At 39.9% G+C, this 18,902-nt stretch overlaps 1 protein-coding gene and 1 long non-coding RNA gene across 16 annotated transcripts in view; one reads left to right on the forward strand and one right to left on the reverse strand.

Moving 5' to 3' along the window:
* LOC148371428 (uncharacterized) overlaps positions 1-5,681 on the reverse strand; it is a 45,627-nt gene extending 39,946 nt beyond the window's left edge. The window contains exons 1-2 of the long non-coding RNA XR_015849812.1: positions 5,544-5,681; positions 5,183-5,322 (exon numbers count right to left, since the gene is read on the reverse strand). This is a non-coding gene — a long non-coding RNA (uncharacterized LOC148371428). The remainder of the gene's footprint in view (positions 1-5,182; positions 5,323-5,543) is intronic.
* The window catches only part of LOC148371427 (uncharacterized), a 60,745-nt gene extending 46,373 nt beyond the window's left edge, over positions 1-14,372 (forward strand). For 3 of the 15 annotated variants that reach the window (XR_015849811.1, XR_015849810.1, XM_088329488.1), the window contains 5 exons: positions 5,692-5,783; positions 9,020-9,175; positions 9,343-9,457; positions 12,649-12,709; positions 13,460-14,372. The gene's annotated coding sequence lies outside the window, so the exon portion shown is untranslated. Of the gene's footprint in view, positions 1-5,471; positions 5,784-5,848; positions 5,940-9,019; positions 9,182-9,342; positions 9,458-11,512; positions 12,710-13,459 lie in introns of all 15 variants that reach the window. The other 12 variants (XM_088329487.1, XM_088329500.1, XM_088329494.1 and 9 more) reach the window with 11 other exon arrangements.
* Positions 14,373-18,902: the final 4,530 nt, after the last annotated feature.

Genomic DNA, 18,902 nt, shown 5'->3' on the forward strand with positions numbered 1-18,902 from the left:
AAGAACTGTGTAGACCTGCGAGACAGGATTGTCTTGAGGCACAAATCTGGGGAAGGATACAGAAAAATTTCTGCTGCTTTGAAGGTCCCAATGAGCACAGTGGCCTCCATTATTCGTAAATGGAAGACATTTGGAACCACCAGGACTCTTCCTAGAGCTGGCCGGCCTTCTAAACTGAGCGATCGGGGAAGAAGGGCCTTAGTCAGGGAGGTGATCAAGAACCCGATGGTCACTCTGTCAGAGCTCCAGCGTTCCTCTGTGGAGAGAGGAGAGCCTTCCAGAAGGACAACCATCTCTGCAGCAATCCACCAATCAGGCTTGTATGGTAGAGTGGCAAGACGAAAGCCACTCCTTAGTAAAAGGAACATGGAAGCCCGTCTGGAATTTGCCAAAAAGCCCCTGAATGACTCTCAGACCATGAGAAACAAAATTCTCTGGTCTGATGAGACAAAGATTGAACTCTTTGGTGTGAATGCCAGGCGCCATGTTTGGAGGAAACCAGGCACCGCTCATCACCAGGCCAATACCATCTCTACAGTGAAGCATGGTGGTGGCAGCATCATGCTGTGGGGATGTTTTTCAGCAGCAGGAACTGGCAGACTAGTCAGGATAGAAGGAAAAATGAATGCAGCAATACTGGACTGTCTCAGAAAATTTGAATATTGTGATAAACTTCTTTATTTTCTGTAATGCAATTAAAAAAACAAAAATGTCATACATTCTGGATTCATTACACATCAACTGAACTATTTCAAGCCTTTTATTATTTTAATATTGCTGAATTTGGCTTACAGCTTAAGAAAACTCAAAAATCCTATCTCAAAATATTAGAATATCATGAAAAAGTATACAAGTAGGCTATTCAACTAATCACCTGAATCATCTAATTAACTCGAAACACCTTGCGAGGGTTTCCTGAGCCTTAAAAACACTCAGCTTGGTTCAGTAAACTAAATCACTGCTGATCTGACTGCTGTCCAGAGGACCATCATTGATACCCTCCATCAGGAGGGTAAGACACAAAAAGAAATTTCTCAAAGAGCAGGCTGTTCACAGAGTGCAGTTTCAAAGCATATCCACAAAAAGTCTGTTGGAAGGGAAAAATGTGGCCGGAAACGCTGCACAACCAAGAGAGATGACCGCAGCCTTAACAAAATTGTGAAGAAGAGCCGCTTCCAGAATTTGAGGGAGCTTCAAAGACAGTGGGCTGAAGCTGGAGTCCAGGTATCAAAAGCCACAGTTCACAGACGTGTCCGGGAAATGGGCTACAATAGCCGTATTCCCATGGTGAAGCCACTTCTGAACTCAAGACAACGGAAGAAGCGTCTGACTTGGGCTATGGAGAAGAAGCACTGGACAGTTGCAGAGTGGTCCAAAGTCCTCTTTTCAGACGAAAGCAAGTTTTGCATTTCATTTGGAAGTCAAGGCGCCAGAGTCTGGAGAAAGGCTGGAGAAGAGCAAAATCCAAGTTGCTTGAAATCCAGTGTGAAGTTCCCACAGTCAGCAATGGTTTGGGGAGCCATGTCAGCTGCTGGTGTTGGTCCACTGTGTTTCATCAAGTCCAGAGTAAATGCAACTGTGTACCAAAAGATTTTTGAGCACTACATGCTTCCATCTGCTGAAAAGCTCTATGGAGATGAGGATTTCATTTTCCAGCATGATCTGGCACCTGCCCACAGTGCCAAACCCACCAGTAACTGGTGCACTGACCATGGCATCACTGTCCTTGATTGGCCTGCTAATTCCCCTGACCTGAACCCCATCGAGAATTTGTGGGGTATAGTTAAGAAGAAGATGAAAGACACCAGACCTACAAATGCAAATGAGCTGTAGGCCGCTATCGAAGCATCCTGGGCATCAATAACACCTCAGCAATGCCACAGGCTGATTGCCTCCATGCCACGCCGGATTGATGCAGTAATCCGTGCAAAAGGATTCCCAACCAAGTACTGAGTGCATCAATAGACATTTTCAAATGTTTGATTTAGTTTTGCTGTTATAAAATTATTTTTTTTACTTGGTCTGAGGAAGTATTCTAATATTTTGAGATAGGATTTTTGAGTTTTTTTCAGCTGTAAGCCAAAATCAGCAATATTCAAATAATAAAAGGCTTGAAATAGTTCAGTTGATGTGTAATGAATCCAGAATGTATGACATTTTTGTTTTTTTAATTGCATTACAGAAAATAAAGAACTTTATCACAATATTCTAATTTTCTGAGACAGTCCAGTATATAGATATCCTGGATGAAAACCTAATCCAGAACGCTCTTGACATCAGGCTGGGGCGAAGGTTCATTTTTCAGCAGGACAACGACCCAAAGCACACAGCCAAGATCTCAAAAGATTGGCTTCAGAACCACTCCGTGAATGTCCTGGAGTAGCCCAGCCAGAGTCCAGACTTGAATCCGATCGAACATCTCTGGAGAGATCTAACATTGGCTGTGCACAAACGTCTCCCATCCAACCTGATTGAGCTTGAGACTTATTGCAAAGAAGCATGGGCAAAACTGCCTAAAGATAGGTGTGCTAAACTTGTGGGATCATATTCAAAAAGCCTTCAGGCTGTATTTGCTGCCAAAGGTGGATCAACAAAGTATTAAGCAAAGGCTGTGAATACTTATGTAAATGTGATTTCTTAGTTTTCTATTTTTAATAAATTCAAAAAAAGTAAAAAAAAAAACGTTTTCACATTGTCATAATGAAATATTTTGTGTAGAATTTTGAGATAAGAGATTAAATTAATACAATTTGGAATGAGGCTGTAACATAACAAAATGTGGAAAAAGTAAAGCGCTGTGAATACTTTCCGGATGCACTGTATATATATATATTGAATAATGCCTGTAGCGTGTTAAAAGTAATGGTGTGTGTACATTTGTTTATGTGCTTGAATTTGTGCTTGTGTGTGCTCGTCTTTGATATGCCGCCTGTGTAGCTCTCCCTGTTGCATTCGTATTGGAGATCATTGTGCATCCATAAGCATGCCGTTAAGCAGAGGCCAGCAAGGATAAAAACAGTGCTCATTTTGTGGCCGCTGTCACTGATCAATGTTTATAAACATTTCATGTCATAATCGGCCATCAAGCGGCACAATAACGAGACGTTAACACCTTTTGGATGGCGACATATGTGAATATGAGTTAGTCCTTTGTGTAACATCTGTGGAGCAACGACTGAAGGGCGGACATGAAAACCCACACATTTATCTCACACACAATTAAACAAAAAATACACTCTCAATTGTTTAGCCAGCCAAGTAATATGTATGCCTTAATGTGTGTGTTTGCCTGAGTCGTACGTGTGTTGCGTGGGTATCATCTGGGGACGGCTTTAGAAAGTAAGCCAATTTATACAAGGTATCCCAGCTTGAATTAGCAACTAATGACTCTATTAGCTTTCATTTTTGCACCGAGGAGATTTGTCTGCATAAATTAAGGTGCGATCATCGGCAAAGTGTCACGACCAAAGGACAGTTTATAAATACAACAGCCGGGCCCTGTCAGCCAGGCGGGCCGCTGATATAGACGTCTCCTCAGACTTTGTCGTTGAGCGCAACAGACTCGTGCCAGTCAGCAAGTGACAGGGGACCGCGGTGTCTCTGGAGGGGATGGGGGGAGCTCTCTCACCGCCGCCCCTGAAAAGGTCAACTTGACGCGGGCACGGCACATCGACCTGCCCCCCTGTCTGACCCGTTGATAAAAATCAGATAAACTTAAGACCACGTATCGATTAGCAACGCGCAGCCTTAGGCAAATGTTGTCCGAGTGCCTCCTATGTGCATATGATTACTCGCAAGCAAATTCCAATCATGTGGCGTCAGGGAAGGGGGGTGGGCGGAATTAGACATCAAGATGAGTGAGGAAGCAAGCTTTCTTTTTTCCAGAGGGAATGGGGAGGTTTTAAGAGGTAGGATGGAGGACAGTCAGATTAATCTCCAGAATTGCGGCAGGGACAGAAATTTAATTGAGTGTGTAGGCACATATGATAGCTAAATGCTCATAAAATAAGAGTGGGTGCATGAAATAGAGTATCTGTAGATACTGCACCTTGTAGGATCCAAAGACTTGTCCAATTGCAATAGAAATCTGCAGTGTGGAGCAGACACTTTATGAGTCTTGACTTACTTTATGCATCTTGTTCCCCAAAAGTCGAGAAATCAATATCATATTTGAATAATTCAGTTGAGATAATTGCTCGATTTTTGAATTGGTGATTAAGCTAATTGACAGATATATCAGTTTACTTTTATGAAACATTGCATTTTATCATATTTTTGGCTTTTTTGGTCAGTTAGGATCGTTTGGATTATATTATTATTGTTTATTGCCTTGGTGCAAATATAAATCCGGATCAGAAAATGCACTTTCCTTTTAAAATAAAAAATTGCAGTGAAATTGCAACACTGGTCTGAAAATCACAATTATTTTTTTGTATTTGTTTCAGTCCAGTCCACCAATTACATGTTTTCCCTAACTCCTCTAAGAGTGTAGTTGGAACCACAACTCCAATAAGAAATTGAAAACCAAACTCTACTTTGAACCCAATAGCAAGTACAGGACTCCAGGTTTTGTGCCGCCACATGTTTTTTTTTAATATAGTTAATTTATGATTTCACACCATCCATCCATCCATCCATCAACTTTCCATAACACTTGTCCTCATTTGGGTCAAGGGTGAGCAGGAGCTTATCCCAGATGAAGCATAAGCTGACTGCAGTATAACGTGGGCGATTTATTATGTTAAAACCGTCAAGAGACAGTTCGAAAAACATGGATAAAGCTGTGTGGGGGAATCGAGATCTTGAGAGAGCCAAGAAAACTCTCGCTTAAACCTGCCGCCATTTATTTATCTAGATTTTGGATTCACATTTTCAAATAATCATGTCTTATGAGTATTACAGGTAATGCAGGTTTCATCTTCGTCTAGTCACGTCAGATTTATTTGTATAGCCCTTAATCACAAAATGTCTCAAAGGACTGCACAGGCCACAATTACACCACCCCCTGATCCAAAACCAACATGGGGGCAAGGAAAAACTCAAAAACCTCAGCATGAGGAAGGTAATAAACCTTGAGAAGGGGTCACACAAGAGGTAACCTCCTTTTCAGGATGGCCAGGCTACAATAGATGTTGTCAGGTAACAATACACAAAATGCAGTCAATAGCAACAATAAACATACCTGTAGGTAATATGTAAAATTGTTCACGATGTCTATGACAGTGACAATGCAGCTTCCTATCTCTGCCAGCTTGTTCGTCAGTGTAGTACCACGTAGTGTCACAACATGTTGAAAAGCACCAACCTGTACCGAAATATATGCTGCAGAAAGGGCAATGAAATAATGTTTTGTTAGAGAAAAGGACATTTTTTCCATTCTTTTATTGATTGTACTAAATTTGCTCGAATCTAACTGTGGTTAGATCAACACCATGATTAGGCTCATGTTTTTTTCTTTTTGAATGTTGCAGTAAAGCTCAATTGCAACCATTGCCTGATGTCAAGCCTTTATCTTTCCTGCCAACACTTTCACACTGCGCTACCTCTCAAGTCGTCCCATTGTCGCCCTTGCCACGCTGGACGCCCGTCTACTGCCCTCTGCACCCCTGATGTCTTTCCACACGTTTTGCTCCAACCAGCCCTCCACACACGCAAATACTCGCCCACTCTTCTTGTCTGCGTTGCTCTTAGGAGGACGAGCAGTACAGCTCAGGCCAAGGAGGTGCTGATAAGGGGACAGGAATGTGACGCAAGCCGGGACCGATGACCGCTGATAACATGAGGTGTGTGTGCATGGTTATGTGAGTTCATATATGTGTATGTGAGACCATCTTCAGTTTGTGTGCAGGAATGATGGGGTGGGAAACAGTTATCAGCTGTTTATGTCAGCACCTCCATCTGGTGAAGGCTCTCTGGCCAGCCATGGTGTATGTGCTAGTGTGAGTTTGTGCTCGTGTGTATCTGTCTGTTGAGCAGGAAGTGCTGTCTGGCTTGTGAACTCGTGACACTTGAGTGCAGGCTTTTGTGTCTTGTGCTTTTCTTTTTCTTTGTGTTCTTTCAATATAATTTTCATTATATTTTAAATTATATTTTATTAATAAATAATATAACAAAATTGGTAAAAATCTCAATAATGATTATACACATAAAATAATGATGATGATGACTATTATTAGGTACATAAATTCATTAGATACTATCAACTTAGCCTTAGGGGTTACCATGCTCAACTAGAGGCCTGCTCAAGCAACCAGCTTCAGTCTTCTGCTGCCAACTACTGGATAAATGTTAGCACGGCAGGCATCTTTCTCAAGTTCTAAATTAAATGTTTTATCTTACTCTCATATTTATATTACTATGATTAAAATATTTATTTTAGAAAAAGGCCTGTATTTACTAAATGCAATTGGGCAACCACAAACACTTGGCAGAGGAAGGAACTTGACATGCTAAAGTCAAATTTGGTCCAGGGATTCATATTCAAATGTATTTACAAGGCCAAATTAATGCCTTAATGATCCAATGAATAGAATAGAATAGTCTTTATTGTCATTGATATCAATGTGGTAACGTATGCAACCAAATTAGACTTGGCACTCCAAGGAAACATGTAATAAAGACTTAAGAGACAAATAAGACAAAAGACTGTCAGAATGGAACAGCAAAAAAAAATTACAATGTAGGGCTTAGAAACTGGCCCAATTTATGGTAATAGTGCATTGACAATATAGTGCATCCTAACAGTGCAATGAAAAGTAGTGCAATAACATTAGCAGCAACAATAAGAGTGAATCTAAGAGTCACTGTCAGCTCAAAAAACAATGTCTTCTGAATTTCAACCGTGGAAACGTGCGCATTGTTATCAAGTTTAACAATAATCTTCAAACGGAATAAATAAGTTTTGCATTATTCTAGCTGTACTAGTACAAAAATGTCAGCAGTGGCTTATTCATTGAGTTTTTCTATCAATAATTTCAATACAAATCAATTTAGCCATTGCTTTTCATGCTGCCTGCAAAAACACCTCATCAAAAAAATGCAAAAGTAGTTTTGCCACTGATTTCTAACAGCCTGCCTTCGTAATTCATTCCCAGCAATCCAAATACTGTGTGGCTCAAACAACCTCGGCCTAAATGTTCAAAGATTCAATTTTATCATTCCCAATATATGGAAATGATGCTGAGGCGTGATTAATATGGGTAAACCCTGGAATAAGTCATTCCAAATAGGTCATAATAATTATAGAGAGTGCTCCTTGTTGGCCATTATCCTTCAGGTTCATCTTTGCACTACAAGGACAAAGTAAACCCTTGGATAGAAGCGTGTGTGTGTGAATGTGTCTCTAGAGGTAGCTTCAAGTGTAATAACAGAATGCAGTTTGGGTTTCAGGTCAAACTAAGTGGGATTTAGTATACAACAGCTACTCTTTGGAAAATAAATATGACATTTTCAGTGTTCATTTTACTTCTGAAAAGTGATGGGTCCCGGGGACTCGCATGCTAAAAAATCTATGGGTCCCAACAGAGATCTATGGGTCCCCAAAATTTAGTGTTATCGAGGTTGAAATTGTAAATCGGTGACAAATATATAATAAAAATCTATATATTCATTCAGTTTTAATCATCACAGTTTATTAGTAATACAAATCAGTTATCACTTGAAGATTTTTCAGTTCACAACAATATTTTACATTATACAAAATAATATTGCTGAAATAATTATCTCATCTCATCTCATTAGCCGTACCGCTTATCCTCATTAGGGTCGCAGGGGGCTGGAGCCCATCCCATCCATCTCCAGGCAGTGGGCAGGGGACACCCTGAACTGGTTGCCAGCCAATCGCAGGGCACACGGGGACAGACAACTCACTCGCTCGCTCATTCACACCTAGGGACAATTTAGACCGGCCAATTCACCTGAAATGCATGTTTTATATTAATCTATATTCTTTTGTTTATTTTCTTTGATCGAATCGTTGGCTTCAACACACAAGTTTTCCTTGCCTCCGCGATCTTCCGAAGAATTTATCTGCCGTTTTTTCCTGCCGGAATTATTGCCGTTGTTATCACTTTCTGCATTATGTTTCGACTTATTACTGACACTGAAGAAATGACCAATTTTGTGTTGATTTTCAACTAATACTAACTTTTTTCAGAGGCATACTCATACCTGTCAACCTCCACGGCTCCATGCACTTACAAACTGTCATATTTTCCCTTACAAAATACAATAAAATCTTACACCAAAATATTTTTCAAACGTGTTTATGTAGTTTAACATGTTATATTGTACATGTGTTTCCTTATATCATATACCGTAAATTCCGGACTATAGAGCGCACCTGATTATAAGCCACACCCACCACATTTTAAGAGGAAACCCGATTTTGTACTTACACAAGCCGCACCTGTATATAACCCGCATGCGCCCACATTGAAAAATGTAACACAAACACAAAATTAACCCAAATCCGACTTTAAGTCCCGCGATTTAAACTGAATTGTTTTGGTTTGAACAATTTTATTGATACTATTAACAGCAAATAAACAATGTGAGGTTTAATCAATTTTTCTCGACAATTTTAACAGCAATTAAGCATATTCACAATTTCGTTATATCTGACAATATGACGTTTTAACAAATTTTTCCGACATTTTTAACAGCAATTAAACACACAATTTCATTATATCATATCCCGACATTATGAGTTTTTATCGACACTTTTAACAGCAATTAAATACATTCGCAATTTCATTATATCATATTCTAACAATATGATGTTTGAACAATTTTTATCGACACTTTTAACAGCAGTTAACCAATGTGTAAAGGGCAATACTATTGTGCAAGGGCATAGCTTTGTCTTCTCAAGTGGGATGCCATCCCACCCTCCCAAGCAGTATCCTCCAGTCCTCTGCCCGGGATGCTTAGATGGGTCCTCTCCCTTCTTACTTCTACCTTCCACAACCACCCAAATAACCATGCCGTTGCTGCCGGGACCCCCGGTTCTCTCCTCCAGGTGGGTGCAGACGATTCTTCTTTATGGCTGCGTCCTAGGCTTGCCGCTCGCAGATTGTATGGTATCTGCAGCCGTTCGGAGCACAGCCACGGGGGGATCTGCCTGCACCTCCTTACCAGCAGGTTTCTGGTGGTCCAGATGACGTCTTTGATGGCGGTGAGAGTAAGCCAGTCCTTGACAAACTGCATTTATATAGCGCTTTTCAAGTCAAGACTTCCCAAAGCGCTTTACAGTGTGCTTCACATTTCCCAGTAGCGGCCGTGTAGCCATGTAAGGCGCTAACCTGCTTAATCGGGGTATTATTGTTCTGTGTCTTACCCAAGGACACTTCGACATTTAACAAGAAGGAGCCGGGATTCGAACTGCGATCTCTTGATCCCAAGACGAGCGCTCTACCTCCTGAGCCACTGCCGCCCACTTAAGCACCACTTAGGAACGGTACCTCATTTGGAGACCCACCGGGGAAAACTCTGGAATCCTCTGACTCTCTGTCTGTGGTTCCAGGTCTTACCCTTTTTTCTGGGTTAGGTCCTCTGGCCCACCCGCTATCGGAGGGTCTCTTACTTCCCTGCCCACAAGGGATCAGATTTTTTTCTTCCCCGACCTCCTCCGGCTCCACCTCATACAGTTCCCTTGTGGGCGTTTAATATCGATTGAAACTGAATGTCCTTTATTAAAGTACACTGTTCAAAAATCACAGCCAGCAAAATGAACGGAAAATGATACCGGTACTCAAGGTTTTAATCAGACCTGCAGAGTCCGGGTGCCGTTGAAAGTAATCCAAGGAAAAAAGTGTATTTCCAAAGGTAAGGGTGGGAAAATATATATATCTACTATTGTCCGCCGCGTCCACAAACACGTCTCACCTTTACTCCACTTCCCGTCAGTCCGCGTTTGCTCCGCCCCTTCTTTCTCATTCGCCCGTGCAAAACACATCAGAATAAGTTTCTAAAATAAGTACAAATAAATACATTACAAAAATATACAGTTGGAAATACATATTATACATGGTTACACATATTTACAAAGAAAGACAGTACACCGAGAGAGTTTTCAAAGCTTTAATAATAATATAACTTTCATCCCAAACGGTGCCTGTGACAGGGCAGTTAATGGTAGCAACACGCTAGCAACACACTCGCAACACAGTAAAGGGGTCTGTTAAAAAAACATACTGTACTTGAAAAAATCACAGTAAACCGTCCTCATCTTCCTACTTAGAACTGAAGCCATCAAAGTCGTCTTCCTCTGTGTCGGAAAGAAACTTTGTCATATAGACGTTGTACCATGCTCCCGCAGCCTCACTCGCGCTGTCACCGACGCTGGAACTCTCATCCACTCTTGATTCTGTGCCTTCCTCACCGTCACGCAGCAGACCGGCTTTTCGGAACCTGTTGGTGATAATGGATTTTTTGATGTGCCTTTCTTTTTGCATTTTGCATGATGAGGGTATGTTTACGCTCATTTAATTTATGCACAAGCCAAGAAGTTGCAGTCTTCCTCGGCGCATATATTCCACCGGTGTAAATCTTACCTTTTGTACTCGAGCGCCGCTGGCGGCCGTTAGAAAAATTACATAAATTGGCCGCATCACTGAATAAGCCGCAGGGTTGAAAGTTTGGGAAAAAAGTAGTGGCTTATAGTCCGGAATTTACGGTATTGTTAATGAACATTTTATTGTGAGACACTAAGTTGCTCGACATGAATGAGGTTTATCATAAAAAAAAAAGTTCAAAATAAAATAGCTTGGACGTTCACTGTAGAAGGAAAATGTACGGCAAATACAATTAAGTAGAATAATACATTTTCTTATTCAAATTATTAATTCATTTTCTGCATTAAATTATTGTTGGTAATATACTGATTAAAGGGATAACCACAAACCTGTCTTTTTTTCATTTTCCCCTTTTGTACTTCCTTTTTTTCTTAACTTATTTATACAACATCATAATTCGTAATATAATGCATCAAAGCAAGTGAGCCGTTTGAGAGCCGGCTCTCTTTAATGAGTTAAGCCAAAAAAGCCGGTTCTCTAAAAAGAGACGGACTTCCACCACAACAATGACGTAATCTTGTTTTCCGAGATCGGCGTGCAGATGAAAACTCGAACCGCGAGACCAAGACAACAATGGCGTATCTGCCTGACGAATAATTGAGTGCGGTAAATCTTTGTTAAAAAAAGTATCGGGTAATAATGACAATTTTGTGTCAAAAAAGTTGCGTCCCGGGGATGCACGTTGATTTGACAGAATGCGTCCCCAGCAAAAATAATGCGTCTAGGACGCAGGGACACAGGCAAACGAGAACACTGCATTTTTATTATTTAAAGCACACACAGAATGCATCTACATAGACTGTAAATAAAAAATAGAGGTTTGTGTCGCAACATATTTGTGATGATTTAGAAAAAAGAGAAGGTTGTGCTTTGGGAGACCGCGCTGATTGGCTGTTGCCTGGGTGATATGGTATTATGGGCTGTCATCTCTATGACAGGGATGCACTGATTGACTGAGAGAGCGTAAACGCTGCAAGCTTGACTGGACCGAAGACCACGAGTCCTACCCGGCACTTTACAATCTGTCTGTTGACCTGCAACAAGTGTAAGATCTAATCCGACAAAAATGGCGTGCTCAACGATGACTAAAATACAAAAGGTGGACAATAAAATCCACCGTTTTCATGAAGAAGGGACTTACAAATACAGTATGTGTCCATTTTCCAACCGGAAATCCAAAAATAATGTGCTTAATATGTTTCAAGACTGTTGCTATAATAAAAAGTGAAAATGTGAAGCGCCATTATGTTAAAGAGCACAGCTCTTTTGAAAAGAATTTTCCTTCTAATTCAGACCTGAGAAGGCTAAAAATGGAAAGGCTGAAGCGGTCATATCAACAGGTCAGCAAGGTTACTGTTAAATTGTCGTGGTTATTGGCCAAACGTAAGCCTTTCTCTGATTGAGAAATAAAGAAAGAGTGTATGACTGAGGTGATGGCAGCAATGCTCGAAAGAAGTAAAAAGGAGGAAATGTCAACAAAATTAAAACAAATCCCACGCAGATTCATCAACCACAAAATGCACTAAAGTATTGGCTAATGATGTGACTAAACAGCTTTGTGATGATATAAGAAATGCTGAATTTGAGAGTGAGAACATGCATTTTGAGAGTGAGAACATGCACTATTTTCGTTTAAGTATTTGGGATTACCTTTTAGTGCTTTTAATAGTTAAAAATGAGTGGCTGCCCCTTCCGTTTATTTATCGGCTGCCAACCCTCTCAATGCTTCCACAAGCACAAAAAGTGACCGCTTACTAAGATGAGACCCTGACATTGGCCTCATGTCTGAACTCCGACCCGGGCGAGCCTCTGCAGGGCAAGCAAGAAATCTGAGGCCAGAGCGCTTTCACAAACGACAGGCGCGCGCATAGGTTTCTGGAGGGATTAGTCATTCAATTCTGCCATCTACAGGCCTAAAAGTGGAACGACGTTAATGTCTACGCGACTGCATTATTCAGTATCAATGCACTTGGTAGATAGATAGATACTTTATGGTCTTTTAGTCTGAATAAAAAAAGATTTATAATGACCTTTCTTTCTTTGTTTTCTTCACATTTATCACTGTTCCCCGAAGAACCCCAGACCTATGGGTCAGCAAAGTGTCTCGAGAATCTCAAAATGTTCGTCCTACAGAGGTTAGTTGGTTTTTATGATTTGCATTTGTAATATAGAATAAAACACATTTTAAAGGGATATTATGGAGTCTGAAGATACATTGCAATTTCCATTTTTATGTAATGTCTATGCGAAATGAGAATCATATTAGCGCCACCGTGGACCTGCGCTATCATCATCGGAAACCACTTTCAGTATAATGGGGTATTTTTGATACAAATTGCTAAAAAAAGGTTGTAACACTTTGTGGAACTTGTACTTCAAAAACTTTTTGAAATATAATTTAAGATGCTGTATGTGGGGGTAAGAGCTGCAAAATTGTAAAAAGCATTCAGCATTTTATTGCACACTCAGGAGTTTTACTACCTTGAAGATGAAAATGTATGTTTGCGGACGGACTGCACATGTGGGTTTTGATCTAGGTTGTAATATATTATGTGTCTTTCATTTTGTGATACTACAGTCAACAAATCAATATAAAGCTACTGTTTTCTAAGAGAATATTGGTCTACAAAGCAGGTAAATTTTATTTTGCTCGCAATTTTGCCATACAATTAATTGACAAGATCTCTTTGAAAATGTCGTAAATGACTTAGAAAGTGAAAAAGAAAATCAATATATTGTGTGTTTTTTTTAAGTATTCCACCCGTTTAAATTAGGCTTTAGTTTTCTTTAATGAGCTGAACATTTTAGTCATTTTTTTAGTGGAAGCAGACATTCAAAAGTGTTAGGGCACTCATGTTTCATTCATGTTTCACCGCATCCTTTAGCTGCCATGGACGACGAAGCACTACTCCCTGTGGTGTATCTTGGACAAGTACAGTCTGGTGACACCCATCCCTCTCCAGGCTGTTTTTCTGGGCTAGGTGTTTACTCCCCTATAATAAACAAATAGAATTGGTTTCCATAATAACTGGGAGCAGAAGTTTCCTGATTTGACTCGGATATAGCTCCCTTATCATCTTGTTGTCATTGCTTTTCGGTGCAAAGTGTCATCTCGCTCTTCAGAGATGAGCTGGACCTCGGCATAAATCTGGGGAAAACTGTTAACGCAGAAAACTATGAAAAATGCACTGATCGGTTGCTCTCTGCCCAGTCTGGAGGACTTTGCCTGCTCTCTCTACCTCAGCAGAGCAGAAAACATCATCAAGGACTTTTCTCATCCCGGCCACCACCTCTTTGACCTGCTGCCTTCCGGCAAGCGCTACAGGTCACACAAAACAAAAACAAACCGACTCAGAGACAGTTTCTTCCCCTGAGCCATTACCACGCTAAACAGACACCGCACAAAAAACTGAAAAACTCTTGCAAAAACACTACCTCATTCGAACTTAAATGGTACTCATGTCTGTTTCTTGCACAATGTTGACTGCACTATGTTTACTGCTCACCTTGCACAATGTTGACTATCTTTTTTTGCACTATGATGACTATTTTTGCACCAAATGCATATGTTGACTATTTTTTTGCACTATGATGACTATTTTTGCACCAAATGCATATTGCACAAACCCTTACGATACCAACTGTATGTAACATCCTACATTCCGACATTTCTTGTGTAAATTTTGTGTAAATTATAACTATAACCTTATCCTCCTTGTTTTATAACCTTATCTTCTCTGTTCTTTTATCTTCTTGGGTTTTTACCTCACTGTGAATGTGTGAAACTGGAGTGTCATGCCCAATTTTGTTGTCACAATATGTTAACCCATTTTGTAACAATGACAATAAAGGTATATTCTATTCTATTTGACTGAATTTCTCTCAAGGACACACAAACGACTTAAAAGAAAATTTTAGCTCATGATGCATTATTTAAAGGACTTCCGATTTATTTAAACACTTTATAATCAATGTAAAATATATGAGATGATTAAAAATACCCCGCTTTTTTCTCGCAATTAAAATAGGCAGAACTCTTTTACAGAAAAAAATGTTTTAATATGGTTCATATGTGTAATAATATTCCAAAACAAGTTAAAAAAATCAAGTTTACTTATATATGGCAGGGTTCACATTCAAATAAATTGCAATTTTACCATTTCTGAATGCAGCAGTTCATATTTTTCGCCACTAGATGGTAGTAAAAGCTAAATGTTGCGAAAGCTGCCACTCGGGTCAAAGGTCCTCCATTTTTGTTCGCATGAGGGAAGATCTTTAGATGATGCATCTGAAAAACACACAAAGAGTAACTATGTTTTGTTAATTGATAAAACAGTCACCACTCAAATATGGAATACTATTTAAATGATCAGCACCTTGATTTAAATGTGATATTTTCTAATAATCTGTTATGGCATTACAGGGAATTAAACAAATCGTGTCGGTTGCTCAGGGCCAACTATAATTAATAACTGATTACTGCTTTGTCGGCGCTCTGTTGGTTAACGGCATTGTTTATTGTGTCACAGGGGCCCGCCGCTTCCGCTGCATCAATCCCTGTGTTGGCGGGAGGGCCCCGGCAATGCAGAGGAGTGATGGTGGCGCGTGATTATAACAGAATCAAAGGATGTAATGGAGTTCTTTCCGCCCTGTCAGCCAGCTTCGAGCAACCTCAATGGGTATCGGCGCCATCTCATCACCATATTCTCATTTCGATGTTCTTTATTTTCACCCACCAACAGAAGGGTCATGGAAAGTTGAATTGTTGAAAATTCTAATAGCCTGACAATGGGAGGCATCTTTAAATGGTGCATCAATACGTAAGTAATAGTTTACATTTTCGTATGTGACGCATGTATAGATGGATGGACTCTACACACAATAGAGGGAAGAGTGTGTGTGTGCGTGCGTGCGTGTGTGTGTGCGCGCGCGCGCACGGGGGGAGGGGAGCTAGGCTGGAACAGGGTGGTGATTAATTGAAGAAATAGAGAGTTGATCGTAGTAATTAAACAAAACAAGGTAAAGTAAACGAGCGGGCTGCCATCTGGACCCGCAGGCGCCAAATGCATTCATTTACCTACTGCCAAGTACGCCGTTTATTTATCCATATGAAGATACGAGGGTGCCACAATGTGTTGGGAGCAAGGAGAGGGTGTAGATGACGCCTATGTATTTTCAAAAATATATTTGCTTCAAGAACAAGATGAAGAGTTTGTTTATTGTTGAAATATTTTGAGGACGTTCCTCTGCCGTAATTTTCCCTGAACTTACGAGATCTAATTACCGACTCTGAAATGGGAGCTACTCTTTCGGTAACCTGGATTTGGATCACGCAGCAGTCGGGAAGTTGATAAACAACTCTAAATAGAGGTTTCGAGGTCTTTATTTCCAAACGATGTGTATTTCAAGCTTACATTTTGTATTCCTCTTATTTTAATTTATTCAAATTTATTCTCTTACACTGTATATATTTATTCTAAATATGAAAAAATGCCAAGTCATTTTTGGGACAATAAGTCTAAAATATGCTACAAAAGCAAAGGCCATAATATCACCGCAACAAAGTTTGCTTTTCAACAAAAATATGAAAGACACAAGTGATGCATGTGCAATGTGATAGTCATTATTTGGGGACAAAATCATTTTTTTTTTTTACCAGTATCGCGATTGTCACACGGCGCAGCCCATCAATGCTGAGGTCCTCCTCATCTCTGAAGAGAGGGATGATGCTTTATCCCCAAAGACAACAGCAACCACATGATGAAGGTGCTGTATCTATGTCTTCATTTTGCCATCACTACAGGATATTTATTGTATTTTTAACACTACTGCTTTTGAAGTTTTCTCGATAACAGGAACTCAGTCAATGTTAGAGTGACAAATGGCTCTGCACAATCATGAAAGTGGCATCGACAAAACAATTAAAATCTGTCATGATTTGGGCAATGAATGTTGCGAACTGCAGGCCTCTTTTCTTAATCCGCTGTAAAGAACTAACTTTCCTATAAGTGGGTAAAATTCAAATCTAACTTCACATTTTCCACACTCATCAGCCCCATAAAAACTATAAAATATATTTGCAGATAACACGCATTTTAGAAACTTTTTTAGCAACATTTCAATAAATAAATAAGCAAATGTATCTCATAGTGCACCAATGGCAAAGTATTTTGCACATTTAATGGATCTTTTTTGTTTTCCAACTCCTAACGTCTGAAAATGTTGATAAAAGGTCAGTATAAACGCAAGTATGAAAACGAGATAAGAAAAACGCCTTCATTTTTCTAATATGTAACCAACCTACATCATCTTGCTCCAAATACAAGTCCATTTTTACTGAAAAACAAACACACTATAATCACACACGAACAGTATATATATATATATATATATATAGTACAGCGGTTTTCAGCTAGTGTGCTGTGAGACTTCTGTCTTCTGTGCCATAGAAAATTTATTTTTTGCAAAATGCATGCAATTTTTCAGTATACTATATTTTGCTATTGTTCATTGATTGGCATTGTAACTGTAACATTCACCCATATCAGTAGATGGCAGCAGATAGCAATTTTTATTTCTCTTTATATACTAATTATCTCCAATTGAAGTTGTACGGGTAAATATATTAAATTATTTGTTTGATGAAGCTGTTTAAAATTGTGTGCCAAAAAAAGAAGTTAAAAAAACAAAGAAAGTAAAAAGTTTGCTCATAATTTTACTGATTTGAAATACTATTTTCTTGACTAAAAAAATGAAGGGAAAAACATCTATATAGTAAAAACAGTATGCCTCAAGATTAATAAAAATTGTGCCTCAGCTCAAAAAAATGGAAACACTGATGTAGTAAAATAAGATAAAATGGACTTAAATGGAGAATATGCCTAAGGGACGAAATTAATAAATACCCACCAGAATACAGTATTGTTGTACAGCTATTGGGTGTGCAAATGGTTCAATTTAATACCAATATTGTGAAAACATTCACAATAGCAAAAACTGGATATACGCTTTGGTAAATGAGCACCACAATTGTCTAAGCTTGATAAACAAACATATAAATGGATGCATATCATTAATTATGCAAATGATGTTTTGTTTTTCAAGCAGCAGCATGCCTGGCTGTAAAACAATTATGTTAAATGTGCACGTTTCCTGGCAAAATATATTTGCACATGCGCTCCCGTGACACGGCCTCACAAGGCGATCATCTTGCATGCTTTTGCCGATCAACAACGGCGTCGAGTGATGCTATGATGGAGATTAAATGCGCGTAGAAGTGGAACCGAAACACAGATGCAACTAAATTAAGAGGCGTGCATTTCGACCAGCATATGCATATGTATACACACATACATGTGTGTTTTTAAGAAGTCATTCAACCATTTGGTAAATCTAGTCTCGTTTTTTTTCCTGCAGGGCTTTCAGAGAGGAGCTGTGAGCATATGAGATTGCTTACATTATATGCTGCAATGTTTTTCCAATGGGTTGGAACATATTAAGCTGAAAATGAATAGTTGGTCTTCTCGACACCATGCTGCGCCCTGGCTTAGCCTTCACTTCCCCTTCTCTGTGTGCTCCATCATCACGACAGCTGTCACTTTCAAAGCGGCTGTCGCCTCGTGTGTGCACTATTATTCTTTTTTTCTTCTCATATGTGTGCTAGTGCATGTGCAGTGGCCTTCTAGTGCAGGTGATGTGTGCAGACATCTGCCTGACTCCAGCAGGAAGGGAAGTCATGCACATCTGTTTGAAATGACGCAGATAAACACCTTTATTGGTAGAATTTTTTCAAGCATGCGTATGTGTGTGCGCTCCCGTATGCATATTTATGCTTTTGTGAAGGTGTGTGGGGGGCTCATTGGTATGCCAAATGAATGCAGTTCCCCTGTGGTGCTGGGTGGGATAGGAAGCATCTGTCACCTCTGCAGAGATCTAGCATGCCACCGACTTAACCCTTAAAGTGCTGCATCACCTGAGGGCGAGGGGGAGGAGGAAAGGAGGGATAGACAAAGAGAGAGGAGAGAGAGAAAGAGGAGGCAGAGAGAGACAGAGAGATTCTTTATTGGTGGAATCCACTAGGTGGGTGGAACTAGTGACAATCTATGATGGATTAAAGGGAGGAGCCAATGCATAGATGCACGACCTATCCGAGTGAGAGGGGGTGCGGCTTTGTTGCCACAGAAACCCAATCTCCTGCTGAACTGTTGGTGGTTTGAGGAAAATGCTGACATATAGCTCTGGATCACTGTTTCCTTTCTATTTTTCTTTAGTTCGACTCACCCTTAGGCTCACACACACACACACACACACACACACACACACACACAC

Source organism: Urocampus carinirostris, chromosome 2 (assembly GCF_059441175.1).
Source record: "Urocampus carinirostris isolate Australia breed hairy pipefish chromosome 2, RoL_Ucar_1.0, whole genome shotgun sequence".
In the NCBI taxonomy this organism is placed as follows: domain Eukaryota; kingdom Metazoa; phylum Chordata; class Actinopteri; order Syngnathiformes; family Syngnathidae; genus Urocampus; species Urocampus carinirostris.